Source organism: Protopterus annectens, chromosome 12.part0, assembly GCF_019279795.1.
Source record: "Protopterus annectens isolate FY-2018-M chromosome 12.part0, PAN1.0, whole genome shotgun sequence".
In the NCBI taxonomy this organism is placed as follows: domain Eukaryota; kingdom Metazoa; phylum Chordata; order Ceratodontiformes; family Protopteridae; genus Protopterus; species Protopterus annectens.
In genome coordinates, this window is record NC_056746.1 from 507,489,165 (window position 1) to 507,504,164 (window position 15,000).

At 41.9% G+C, this 15,000-nt stretch overlaps 1 protein-coding gene across 1 annotated transcript in view; it reads right to left on the bottom strand.

Moving 5' to 3' along the window:
• Nucleotides 1-15,000, bottom strand: part of MOSMO (modulator of smoothened) — a 622,815-nt gene that overhangs the window by 555,678 nt on the left and 52,137 nt on the right. The gene's annotated exons all lie outside the window — the stretch shown is intronic.

The window sequence follows — 15,000 nt, forward strand, 5'->3', positions numbered from 1 at the left end:
AGCACTGTTAGCAACGAATATGGCAAACATTTAGGTGTGCTGAATAAAGGTTTACTAATACATACTCTACCCATAACATACTATCCAAGTCTTGTATCAGTTATAGATAGTTTTGACCTTAAAGTAACTTATCCACTCTTTTAGGGAATTCATCGACAACAATAAGCATGGCAAGACTGTATATCAATGAGATGACCAAAAGGCCAAAGAGAGTGACATCAAATATAAAACAAAGCTTACACAAACATTAAATTGCTTTGGCAAGGCGGTTGCCTGGATAATAAAACTCTCATTATTTATGAGTTCCAAGCTCTGAAGATACACAACCTTCCTTCCCCAAAGGTTTTGTGACACAGAGCTTTAAAAATACATATTGTTAAAAATGATTTATGCATATGCACACACAGACGCACAAACACAAATAGTGTGAGAAACAGTGCACATGGAATTTTAACTATCCAAAAATGATTTCGGGTTTTTACTTGTCCACTACTTACATTTTGCTCACTAGAAAAGTGCTCATCTTATTTTGGATCTTACAAATGAAGACAAAGGACACTTTGTAACTAAAGACATTCACAGTCAAGCATATGCATGGAAAAGCCACAATGTGTACAATGAATTGTAAAGAACCACACTGAGACCAAAACCAACATATTGCAAACGTTAAACAACTCACTACATTTGGTATACACATGCAGCACTGGAACTGCAGCACAGATGCTAGCTACTAGGTGACAAAAGCATTCACACTTCGATACAGTAGCAAGGTGGAAACAGGAAGAAACTAGAAACAGCAGGCCACCACTTCTGCAGGGAAGCAAAGGAGGAGCATGATGGTAGCAGTAAAACGTCGGTATGATACTCGCATGTGCGACACGCTTACAGCTGAACACAGGACCTGCTGAAAAGCAGCAAAATGTGATCTAACAATTACAGCAGTGCGTGATACCTTAGTGAAAAACATTCAGTCTTTGAATCTTAAGCAATGTACTCTACCCCTTGGAACAATCAGACAAACCTTCAGGGTGTTATGAGATGCAACAGAATCACTGTCAATTTTCAATACATACTGCTGCTTTGACAAATGATTTTGGGTTTTAAATGCACAACATTTTGCTCTAACAAGGGAAGTACTTCAGTTCCTAGTAATATACAGCATTTAAGTGCATTTATCAGTCAATTTTTATAGCTACATCATAACACTGGAGAATAAAGACACCATTATGCATGTGTGTATGCTCGGAAAGTTAACAGCACAGTAGACATAACTCAACTGTCCCTGAATTTGACTAAAATTTTAGCTCTGTCCCTTTTAAACCCTCCTAAAAGCAGTGACTTCTGGAGGAAAGGGGCTGAATTAACACTTAATAAATAATGGTAATAATTTAGAGTTACAGGCTCCTTTTACTTCAGAAAATGTACATTAATTCAGATTTTCTTATTCTGTGAATATCTCAAGTTAATAGTACTAATATTTTAAAAGTGTTCCTGATTTTTTCTGGATTTGTCCCAGACTGGTTGAAAGTTGTGAACGCATGAAAAGAAGCAATATAGCAGAGTGACATCCCCCAAATCCCAAAGTGCTATTCTAAATGTCCCTGAAGACACAAGAGATCATGGCAAATTAAGGCAAGTATGTCAACTACTGTGTGCTACCCCAAATGTGCATCACTATCAACATTTCTGGCGGGGGGGGGGGGGGGGGCAGAAAGAAGAAACACACTCATGCAGATCAAACACTGATTTCTGTTTCTTACCAGGATGCACTTCAACTTAGACCAAAATTAATGAAATCTGTAGCTAGACTGAATGGTCATGACAATTGCATTAATGGATCACAACCTTGACTTGCAACTATTTCTTGAATAATGAAGGTTTTACCCAAGGCATAATATGCAAATCAGATATCCAGTTACATTTCCTGGATTTCCCACCGGAACTAATAAATTCCACAAGATAGCTGGGGTAAAGCAGGCTTCAGTTTCAGTATGTCTGCTTTTAATGTTAATTGCTTCTACTACGAAACACTGCAATGGAGGAGGGGCACTTTCTTCCTGGCCCACAGCAGAACCCGATAAACCTTCCAATTTACCTCTACACTGTACTATTATCTGTATTACCAATGCTACCTCAACACTCTACATTCTCTGCAAGGAAATAAATGCAATATCTTTACCCAAGAAATTACTACTATTCTGTTATGAATACTTATTACGTCTTGGAACGTACGACGACTGTTCAGGTAGTGAATGTAATGAAATACTTAGCATCTACTGAAACATTCTTTCTACATGATGAAATGACTGAAGAATAACTCAGAGTAAAAAGTAAGTAATTCTATGCTTACTGTTTACCTGCAATATGTCTCGGTTCACTGTAAAGAAGGGATGGATGCAAATTAAGGCAAGTCTGTCAAATGCTGTGTGCCACCCCAAATATGTAGCACTATCAACTTTCCTGGGGGGGGCACGAAGAAGAAGAAACACATTCATGCAGGTTAAACACTATGATTTTGTGTGTGTGTGTGTGTGTGTGTATGTGTGTGGAAGGGACAGTCCACATTGCCCAGTCTTTTCACCGTGGTGGTGCTGCGGTAGCGTTGTTGCCTCACAGTTAGATGTTGCCCGTTCGATTCTCAGTTAGAACGTCTTCTGTGTGGCGACATGCGTAATGGGTGTTCCTTCGTTGAAGGTTGTGCGTTAGGCCCGGCAAGCCAGCACGTAAAAATCTACTGCCAATCATTAGCGGACCGGAGTTCCGCTGTGGCGACCCCTAACCAGGAAAAGCCGAAAGACAAAAACAAACTTTATCCTATTCAGCACTGATCATGTGGGATAAAATGGCAGACTCCAACAAAAACCTATCCTAGAAGACAAAACTTGCACAGATATTGCACACAAGACAACACATCTGGGAACTACACAAGGAAATTAAATGCAGTGAGGAAACACCACTAACCACTTTCCTATAGTGCAGCCCACTCAGTTAACAAATGAACTGCAATATCCTTTTTACTACTAAACTGAACCAAATCAAAATGGCTGCAATTAAATCTTACTGACAGGGACATGATTACAGTATTAGAAATAGCAAGACTTATTCGCCAGATATTTCTGGGTGCCAACAAGTTGAACACAGTGTATCAACTTGGTGACTGGGATGTACCACAAGTTTCTCACTGTGAAAGACTGGATTAAGGCAGGATGGTGATTTAGAGACAAGACCTCTGCCTCATAGTTGCCAGGTCCAGGGTTCAGTCCTGACCTCCAGTCACTGTCTATGTGAATTTTCTTCAGACATTCCTTAATCCTCCCATTTCCTAAACCATTTTGTCTGACTGGCTACACTAAAGTGCACTGTATTCTCCTTTGAACTTATAGCTTGGGTGGTGGCAATAGAATTCAACATGGACCACTGCACTTAGAAAATTAAACGAAATTCACAGAATTATTATGACTACTGAGCCAACACTCAGGGATGAAATGTAAGCATCTAATGGGAAACCCTGGTCTGGTCAAGGATTTAGTTCTGGTCTACTGCATTTTAACTGACAATACTGGTACAATGCTGCATAAATTACTGCAATCCATACTACCTAGAACTTTGCCTGGGCCTAATTTCCAAAGGCAGAAGCTACTAAAGCTATTAAAAGGTACATAAAAAAAATCTTTAGAGGCTCTGCACTGGTTGCTAGTCAAATGAAATATCATTATCTACTGCTAACGTATGGCTCGGTATCACCATCCACACCCTGTTTGTTTCCCTATAAAATACTCTTACTGAGTGGAATAAAGGTTAGGCAGTTTTTCCACCCTACTATAGGCAACATAGAGCTTTATTCTAACATGCTACAGGTCCCACAGTGTTAGAAAATGCAGTGCATTACACCACTTAGAGCAGTATCTCTACATTACTAGCGTCACACGCCATCAACCTCTTAGCCTTGACCAATGACAGCTTAAATCATATGCAGGTAATGGCATCTCCTAGACCCTACCTCCACAGAAAGACAGAGAGACAACATGAGCTCAACTGTTCACCACCTGCAATCCAGAATCCTAAATTATTATGTATGTACTCTATTTGCTTCCCTAGAAAACACTGAAAATGGACCACAGTAATCAGTACTCCATCCTGGTTAACAAATGTAAGTAAATAAGTAAAAATAAAAAGGAGCACAGCTCACCAGCAACCCTCACAGCAGCAATCAGTACCATTTGGCTTTCTTACAAGCTTCGACTGTTTTTGTGGTTAAACCAGCACTGTGATAAATTGTTAAGCCATGGCACTGGGGACACTACAGACTATACCCTATACCGTGCTTGACTTTAGAGGGAGTGCTAGAGGTGCCATGAAACAAACCCAAGTTATTTGAGGCACATTTCTTTGTTGCACATACCATCTGCAACTCTGCCTTGACAGTAAGCAAGTGTATTACCATCCATGTCCCAGTTCATTATTTTAAGCAGGTGTTTACAAGCTAGTATAGTGCATCTGTTAATTAGCACCATCTATCAATTAGTTAAACTAAATTTGAAAAAAAGTGTGTACTTTCTTTAAAGCTAGATCGGCAAAGTACAGTTCTGCCCGCAGCACAAACAGTATGCCTAGTCATAAGTGTCAGGATTGATCTGTGCTTCCACTTTCCCAAAGTTGCACATATCACCCGCATCCCACAATGCAATTTTTCATCCTGCCTCTCCAATTTTTCCATGGTAGGAAACGGCGCAAGAAAGAATAAAGTAGGGGGAGGCAGTGAGACAGTTTAATCCTACAGCCAGAGATCTCTTCACAGATCCAGCATTATGTTAAATGCAAGTAACTTTCACATACCCTACACCTGGAGCACTTTCTGACTCTGCATTACTTGCAATACAAGTCAAGTCAGTGCACCAAGTTTATTTTGCTTTTGTGCAGACAAGAACTACAGAGGTAGGAGGAAGCAAGGCTTCATGGAACAGGGAGGAGGGAATGAGCGACCCTGTGAACTTCTACATGCTGAGTGGCCCTAGAATCTCTGACGAGTAGTCTTGTATGTCGTACAAAATTTCTAGGACATCAGATCCAGTACTTGAGAACTGCAGCTGCACAAACTCACGTTAAACTTCTCAAAGTCTATACGTGTGCAGGCACCTGCTCAGAATTAATCTATTTGTACAATATAAATGTATTACTATTGACTATATACATCATCCACACCTTTGTGACAAAGTCAACATCTGAGATTATATTTAGCTAGCACATTATATATTTATTTATTCACTGGGAAGCACTTCTCCCCAGGTTCAAAGGTTCTGCACAGTAGCGACTAACAAAATAATGTGCATCCTTACGCTACGGTTACTAACATGGCCAAATGCATGTCAAAATACCTTAATAAACTGATCTGTGGACTTATTTTCAACTTGTACTTACCCATGCTTTTTAAATTATGTGACTCACTGTACTGCTTTTAAAGGGCTATATACTAAATACAACCTTCCCTCGCACCAGAGTATGTTCTTCTCTCCGTAAATGATCTCTTCGTGGTCACATCCAAGTGGATTTACTGGACCTTAACACATGTATATCACACCCAGTCTACTGTCAATGATGCAACACTGCTGTGACAGTAAAGTTTAATCTAACAAAACAAGTTTTGTAGTAGAACCATGCCTCCTTCAATAGGGGGGGGGGGAGACTTCCCTCATGCCTCCAATAATTAACTAAACTATTTCAGAGGTTGTACTAACCCAGACAAAATGAATCAAGTCCCTTTCCTCCAAGTTGGCGCAATCCTGGAAGTAAAATATATAAAGAAGTTTACAAGAAAGGGCAGAGCCCAGAGCCCCCACAATGAGTACAACTAGCACAGCTTCCACCCCCCCCCCCACACACACACACACACACACAAAAACAACTATATTTTTACTGTAGTGGTCAAATGGCCAGCAGGATATTGACCTTTTTAAATGTGGCAGTCATACAGACAGCAAGACAGTGTTGGTAGGTCATGCGTGATTTTAAGAAAGACCCCTTATTTGAGTATCATTCATGTGATATTCAACAACTTCACTAAACACCATAATACAGCATGTGCAAAAATCATGGGTTACCTTCTCATTCCTAAACCTTAATCTCTGTAATGCTTTAGACTTCTGGCTCATGAAAACCCAGAACAGCACTGTGTCTGCAATCCCGCTTTCTTCCTCTTCTACTAGAGGCCATAAAAAAGTTGCTGATTCTGGAAATTAAGACCTGCTCAGATCTTTGGTGCATCAGACAGTATAAAGACAACTAAATTCATTGCTTGCTTCCTGGAAACTGACATGCTGACAAGTGGACATTTCAGGAATGAAAAAGGGAAGCAATATGACTTGATAGAATGATTAAGTACGCAGTGGAAGTCAAGCAGGTACAATTAGCCACTGTTTGTACCTGAAATAAGAAAGGGTGTGTTAAAAGTTTGTTTAGGATAAGGAAAAAAAAAAAACTTAAAGAGGTAACAAAATGTGCCAACAGTCTCCACAGATTCCCAAACATAGTAACAGTGCTTCCATTCTAAGTAAGTTGCGAGAAATGCTGAATGAAAGATGCAGTAAAACATTTCTTACCTTGGGTGCATGCAATGCATTGCAGGAAGAACAAATTTGAATATAGCAGTACATATCAAAACATTCTAGGGCTAAAAAAAAATAATCAGTTTGGCTCAGTGGCACAAAGGGATACAGCCCTGACTGCAATGCAGGTGACCAGAGTTCAATAAGGGGAACTGGACTAGGGAGTGATGGGGAATGTCCTGCTCAGCTCTCCTGGCAGGGGAAAATTGCACCAACTATATTTGCCTACAAGGCTGTGAAATTTCCCTTCGTGGAGAACACAAACTGCTACTTATGTTGTATCTTTTGGCTTTTCCCGGTTAGGGTTTGCCACAGTGAAACTCCAGTCTGCTAATGATTGGCAGCAGATTTTTACGTACTGAGTTGCCAGCCCTGACGTACAACCTTCAACGAAGTTAAGCCCATTCACGCATGTCTCCACACAGAAGACGCTTTAGCTGAGAATCGAACAGGACGTTTTGCTGTGAGGCGACAACACTACCGCAAAACCACCACCGCTATTCATGCTATGGGGAAAAAGCAGCTTGGTGGGAACATCCCTTGTGGAAGTGACGGGATGTCCTCCACAGTCAGCTCAGTGCATGCTCTTCATTGTGCTAGTTGAGTGTGTGCAGGGATAGGGACGTGAAGCAGAAAACCTCCTATAATGGTTCCTTCCAAATTACCCTCACGCTACAACAGGAAATGAATGGATGGGCAAGATGGCTGGGAGGGATAGATGTTCAACATGAGAGAGAAACAAATGCAAAACATAATAAATAGTACTCACTTATTTGGGAATATTAATACTGAACAACATAGCAAAACATTAAAACAATGTTTCTCACCACATCTACTTTAAAGAACAAAATAAAATCAACAAGCTTAATCAGCTTCCAATCTTAAGGTAAAATGTAGTTGTGAATACCCTAAGTCATATGTAGTCTAACATTTTGCTCAGTCCTACAGATAAACTGAATGAAAGGTGAGCACAGAAAATGGTCTAGACCGTACCCACACAGAAGGCAAGAAGAGTAGGACTAGGCCCTCTAACTGAAACGGGCCTAGCCCGAGGGAACAGTCAGCGGGATACCACACAATCACACGATCACACCTCAGCAACAATACTTAGACAAATAGCTATGAAAATAGCTTTGATTATGAGCCAAATTTTTTTTCTTAAGACAAGAAAAAAAGGTACTTAGCCACAGCCAAGTGAGACCACGTCCAAGCTACACGAGCGGCAAACGAGATCTGGGGATATGGAGCAGTGCACCATGGGATACCTGCTTAGCCCAGCCAATGAAAGACTTCGAGCTAGAAAAATCGGCCGAGTCGGAGCCGATATTCGGCTCCGAACCCACGGGTAAGAATGTAGGCGAGATAGGACTACATAACATGGTACATTTACTGCATGCATGTTTATTGGCATAAATTAGCCTACCCTTTTGGGAGCACCTGACATCTGGGGCAAGAAAAACTGAAGGAAAATGGCGTCTGCTGCATCTTTTATACCCCTGGCACACTAACGTCAGGGAGAAGGCGACAGCAACCGACGCCAGACCAGGACTTTGGAATTCAGGCCGACTGCGGGTAGCCTGCCAGCAGGATAACCCAATTATAATGACTGCAACAGTGAATACGCTCTAATATCTACATTTATGGTAGGTACACAACTGTACTTTCACAACGTTAAGAGCAAGCAGTAATTCAGTTAGTCGCCTTTCAGTTTGATAAGTTCTGTGCTCACCTTTCATTCAGTTTATCTGTAGGACTGAGCAAAATGCTAGACTACATATGACTTAGGGTATTCACAACTACATTTTACCTTAAGATTGGAATCTGATTAAGCTTGTTGATTTTATTTTGTTCTTTAAAAGTAGATGTGGTGAGAAACATTGTTTTAATGTTTTGCTATGTTGTTCAGTATTAATATTCCCAAATAACTGAGTACTACGGGTAAGAATGTGAGGCGAGATGGACTACATACATCGAACGTTATGGTGAGTACATAACTTCTTGTTCATCTATAAGCAAATACACCACATAGGTTGTATAGAATAGAGAAGTACAGACAAGACCCAGCAAAGGAAAGGGGGATGGTGGGTGGATAACCTGGACTGCAACAGTGAATACACTCTAACATCTACATTTATGGCAGGTACACAACTGTACTATGTTCATCGTGTTTCACTGTTGCAGTCATTACAATTGGGTGGAATCCCAAAGCTAAGGTTGGGCGGCTGGGGCTAAATAGGATTAGGAGAAGCTATGAGGCCCTGCAGAACTGCAGTGGCAAAGCCTGCTCTAGATTTATAGTAGAGAGGTAAGTGATAGTGCTTTGTAAAAGTATGCAGTGAAGTCCAAGTTGCAGCCTCTAAGATGTCTTTGGTTGGTACTCCTCTGAGGAAGGCTGCTGAAGTGGCTGCTGCTCTGGTTGAATGTGGCCTAATGCCCTTAGGCACTGATTTGCCATGCTGTGAATAGCAGAAACGAATGCAGTGGCCTATCCATTTTGAAACAGTTGAGATAGCCTTTCCTTGTATTCCTGCAGCATATGCCACTAGAAGCTGCTCAGTCTTTCTGAAAGCTTTGGTTCTGTCCAAGTAGAAGCGTAGCTGCCTGTGAATGTCCAAAGAATGCAGAAGTCTCTCACCCTTATTCTGTGGGTTTGGATAAAAGGTAGGCAAATGAATTGTTTGATTCAGGGCCACACTGGGCACTACCTTAGGCATAAATGTCGGGTTTGTCCTCAGAGAAACCCTGTCCTGATGGAAAATGATAAAGGGTTCCACAGCCATGAGTGCCTGTAACTCAGACTAGTCTTGCAGCGGTTATTGCTAGGAGCAGAGCTGTTTTACAAGATAAGAATTTTATATCAGCTGTAGAGGCTGGCTCAAAAGGAGGCAGTGTGAGTTTTTCCAAGACATAATTTAGGTCCCATGCAGGTATTGGTGCTCTCCTTGGAGGTCTTATGTATTTGGCCCCTCTGAGGTGCTGCCTTAGTAATGGATGAGAAAATAGAGGTGGTTCTGTATTGTAGTGAGCTGAAATGGCAGAGGCATGAATCTTAATTGAGGAAAAGGATAGGCCTTTGTCCAGCATCTCAGTTAAGTATTGTAAAATCCGAGGAATATTTGGTACAATCGTGTCAATTCCTTGTGCCTGGTTCCAAGCACAGAATCACTTCCATTTTTCTGCAAAAGTTTTTCTGGTGCTAGGCCTCCTGGCCTCCAAAATAACATCCATCACTCCTTTAGACAAAGGCGTGTTTTGAATGGTTACATTATCCGCCATGCTGCCAGGTTTAAGGTCCTGAGATGGCTGTGCAGGATCTGACTGTTTTGTCGGGTCAATAAGTGAGGAATTTGAAGCAATGACCAGGCTAGGCATTGAGACAAACTCTTTAGGATTGGGTACCAGTGCTGGCGGGGCCAGTCTGGGGCAATCAGTATAATTTTTGGCTTCTCCTGTCTGACCTTTAGGAGTACCCTGGGGAGTAGAGGCAGTGGGGGAAAGGCATATACTGTTAAGTTTTTCCAGCTGAAAGATAGAGCAACCACTTTCCATGCTAGCTTGTGATAAGTCCTTGTGCAGAATTTCTGTAGATGGTAGTTGTGAGGTGAGGCAAATAGGTCTATGTCCGGGCATCCCCAGTTCCTTGTTATCATGCTGAAGACTTGTGGATCCAATTTCCACTCGTGGGGATCCATTAGGTTTCTGCTTAGTTCGTCTGCCAGAGAATTTATCCTTCCTGGCAGGTATTGTGCTTGCAGATGTACTTGGTAAGTCAAGGCTGTGTCCCACAAAGTCATGGCTAGTCTGCAGAGGGGGTAGGAATGTGCCCCTCCCTGCTTATGTACCACATGACTGTAGTATTGTCCGTCTTTATCAATAGTTGTCCTGGATGAAGTAGATCCTTGAAGGCTGTCAGGGCATTTTGAACAGCTAGCATCTCTTTTTGATTGATATGTAGATGCATTTGGTTTGCGGACCATGTGCCCTGAATACATCTTCCAACCATATGGGCCTCCCACGCATAATCTGATGCATCTGTTGTTAATGTCTGCCTGGCTGTGGGTAAAGTGAAAGGCTGCCCCTTGTTGTGGTGACAGGCCTCTGCCCACCATCGAAACTCCTGTTGCAAGCAGGGAATAAAGGTAATTATTGTTTCCAGGCTGTGGCAATGTTGAGCCCAAACACTTTTTAGATACCATTGTAGTTTCCTCATATGCAGTCTTGCATATGGAATTAGCAGAATGCAGGATGCCATGAAGCCCAAAGCCTGCATAATATTTCTTGCAGATAACTGGGTCTTTGTTGCCAGCATTTTGAAATAAGTAGTCAGTTGACGTTTGTCTGGCATGAGATAAGCCATCTGGGCAGTTGTATTTAAGCTTGCACCCAGGAATATTATCGCTTGTGAGGGTACTAGTTTTTATTTCTTTTCGTTTACTGTGTACCCTAGGCATGTTAGTAATCTTTTTACAAATGCCAGATGCTGTAGTAAAATGTCCTTGTTCTCGGTTTGAATAAGGCAATCGTCCAAGTAAGGGTAAATTTGTATTCCTCTGTCTGAAAAACGCAATTATTGGTGCCAGGCATTTTGTGAAGACCCTGGGTGCAGTAGATAAGCCAAAGGGCAGTGCAGAGAATTGGTAGTGCATTGAGCCAGCTATAAATCTGAGGTATTATGTGCATGAATGTCGGATTGGGACATGCAGGTATACCTCTTTTAGGTCTAAAGTCACAAGCCATGCCTTCTTGCCCAGCATGGGCAGAAGCTGCTGCAGTCTCAACATTTTGAATTTCGGGATATCCAGAAATGTGTTTAGAATAGACAGGTCCAGTAATGGTCTCCATGCATTGTCCTTTCTGGGCACCAAGAAGAGTCTCGAGTAAAATCCAAGTCCCTGCTCTTGCTGTGGCACTCGCTGAATGGCCCTCATGTCCATGAGGGCTGAAACTTGTTTTTGTGCCTCTGCCCATTGATTGTGTGGCAGGTCTGGCATTCCGTTTGCCCTTGGCAGGGTGTGAAAATGAAACCTGTATCCTTGAGAAACTATATTCAGAACCCATTTGTCCTGGGTGATCATGTGCCAATTTTGTGAAAAAAGTGCTAGTTTTCCCCCTAAAGGGGCTGCCAGAAGATAGGTGCTTGGTGCTGGCAAGGGAAAGTCATTGAGACCGTTTCCTGTATGGTTGTGATTTATCTTCTCCGCATTTGGAGGTAGAAGCACCCCATTGTTTAGGCCTGTATGAGCCCTGGGGGTGGGATCTGCCTCTGGGGCGTCTGTATCTGCCTCTTTGTGGCCTGTCTGACACTGGAAAGGACCAATTTTTTGCAGGCCAGTTCCTGCTAAATCTGGGAGGTTGTACCTGTAAGAAATCCTTGACTGTTTGCATAGATTTAGCTTTGTCCTCCATTTTCTTCAACAACTCCTTTGCTTTAACACCAAACAAGGTATCATGCTGTAATGGAGCATCTAATAATTTTGCTTTGACATGATCAGGCAGATTCTGTTCCTTTAACCAAGCATGCCTTCTAATGACAGAACCCGTAACAGCTGCCCTGCAGGAGGCCTCCAGAGAATAAAAACCACATTGCAAAGTATGCTTTCCCACTTGTTCAGCTGCATGCAATAAATCCTGCATTTCTTTGTTTTCTGCACATTCGGAATTTGTCAACATTTTCTGTTTTAGTAGAGACATAAGATATTGTTGATATTTAAGCATATGAAACTGACAATTTAAGGCCCTTAGAGCCAAGGTAGCAGAAGTGTAAATCTTTTTCCCTCATCTGTCCAGGGCCCTTGAATCCCTATCAGAGGGGATAGGGTTTTTTGCAGTGGACGCCTTGACCCCTTTGGGACCCTGAGATATGGTTTCTGGGTCAGCAGCAGAGTTTTTATAAAGAAATTTATGTGAATCAGGAACCCTGTAGTATCTCTCTGGCTTAACAGGAGCTGGTGGTAAAGAGTCAGGAGTGAGACTTTACTCTATAAATACATCTTCTACAATGTCTAAAACAGGAGGAATAGCAAGGGGCCTGTGCTGAGATAGTAAAAGAAAATCTCTGAGCCTTTTCTTAGATTCTGAGTAATCTTGGCTCTCCCAATGAAAATGTTCCCTCATAGTATGCAGGGTCTCCCCAAAAGAATAATCTTCAGGAGGAGAGGCTGAAGGGATAGATTCTACAGCATCTGAATCCTCATAAGGAGGAAGAGAGTACCCCTGTTCAGAAGAGGAATCAGAGGAAATGGAAACCTGATCTGAAGATTCATATTCTGTCTCTTGCCTAGGTCTCTTATCTGGAGGGGGATGGAACTGCTAATCAAAGTAATTAGGTCTTCGGCCATTTTAAGCATCTGTTTTTTAGGCATGGAGGCCTGTCCAGGGGAATGTTGTACTTGTTTCTTTGTCTTCTTTAGAGGTGCTTTAGTCTTTGCCTTTGAAGCTGAAGTCATTTTTACATACAACTGTGTAGGCCTGAAAACACCCTCAGAAGCCGATGCCTGCTCAGCGGCTCCGGACCCATCTGAGGGAATAGTTTCCGAGGGTCCAATACCTTGAGTTTCCAGCGGCCTAGTCAGCTCCACGTGGGAGTTGGAAGCAGCCTGCGGCTCTGAGGTAGTGGGTGTCAGGGGCTGCAAAAGTACCTCACTGAGAGCCAGCGACTGCCCTAGCCGAAGCCTCGTCAGTTTTGACCTCGGATGCCTGTCCTTTTCTTTGTCTTTGCGCTTTTTATAAATTCTGGTAGTCGGCTGTTCCAACGGCATTATATAATTAAATCTTCTGCCAAAATAATGAAATGTAAAATCGTACCGACGCTTAATAGTGCGTTGGTTAAATCTAGCACAAAACCAACAACTAGCAACGTCGTGGTCAGGGCCAAGGCAAGGAATACAGTAAGAATGAAAATCCTTATGAGGTATTTGCTTCCCACAAGATATACAATTATTAACTTTTTCTGACATCAGTCTGGAGCAAGAAAAAAGTTTCCCCAATGGAGTACTTAGCTTTAATGAAGACTTCGGATCTGAAATACGAACTTAAAAATCTCAGGAGTTGGCCGACCGGCACTTGCGAACTGCTTTTGCTTTGGGCACCGCACAGCAAGAAAGACCAGAGAAAATGGCATCGGCTGCATCTTTTATACCCCTGGCGCACTGACGTCAGGGAGGAGGCGACAGCAACCGACGCCGGACCAGGACTTTGGAAGTCAGGCCAACTGCAGGTAGCCTTCCAGCAGGATAACCCAATTGTAATGACTGCAACAGTGAAACACAATGAACATCTGTAAAACAGTGGACAGCATAAGCATACTACTTTTCCCCGAAATTAATTTGTTGTGAATCAAAATTAATGCAATAGGCAACATCAATTAGCAGGCTGCACATTTCTGCATCTCGTATCCTTTTAACCTACTTCCGACTGTGCTAAAACTAGCCAATGGTACAAACTAGCCTGCTGCTGGAAAAAGTCCAGGTGAGCAAGGGCAATCTTATTTAATTTACCTAGCCACTGGAAAAAAAAAATATATACTACTTCCCTGTTCTCCTGTCCTATCATAAACTTTCACTGCTGTTAATGCAACTCTTGGCTAGATATAACTGTTGCACAGGGCAGCATCACAAAATCTGAACTTTTATGATCATTTACATTATAACTTCACCTTTGATAAATATTTCCTCACTTTATGTATGTCAAGAAGTCTTTTTTTTTAAGCAAAACCAATGGCAATCAATATTGGTTTAGACTGTCCATTCATCAATTGTTATAAAGCAATCCATTTCACTATAACAGTTACCCAATTAAAAATGTTAACAACTGTTTCACATGCTGCCTGCTTCATGTTCTAAGTAATGTTCCACATCTGGAGATGTGAAGACTAGAAAAGCGAACAATATGTTCTCTTAGCAAGACCTTGCGCTCCATCTGCAGAGACTGCACAGTGATAAATAATACCTGATGAGACAGACTGTCGTGTTACCTAAAAAGGTTAGCTCATTAGACAGCTTCCCAATTAAGAACATTTCTGTTTCTCTCACTCTCTCTCTCTCTCTCTCTCTCGCAGTCTTGTGATACTTTTTAAGTATTTTCTTGTATTGATGGACTTATACAGCATGGGAACAGCATTTCAGGCTAAGATAAACACAAGCAGCAGCTAAGGAGAACAATCTGTAAATGATTCTAAACACTGAACGTAAGCCTTTTTCAAACACAATGATAATCAGCAAAATTAGAAAACAAGATTGTGGTAGCCATTTGTGGACAATGGAAAAATCAACCATATCTCAAATGTTCACATTCCTGTAGCAGAAACCACAAACAGGCCCCAAAGAAGATGTATTCAATAGTCAAAATGTTATAGTGCGCATCAGACTGGCTGTGTCTTAGGGGCCCCCAGAAGGTCTGA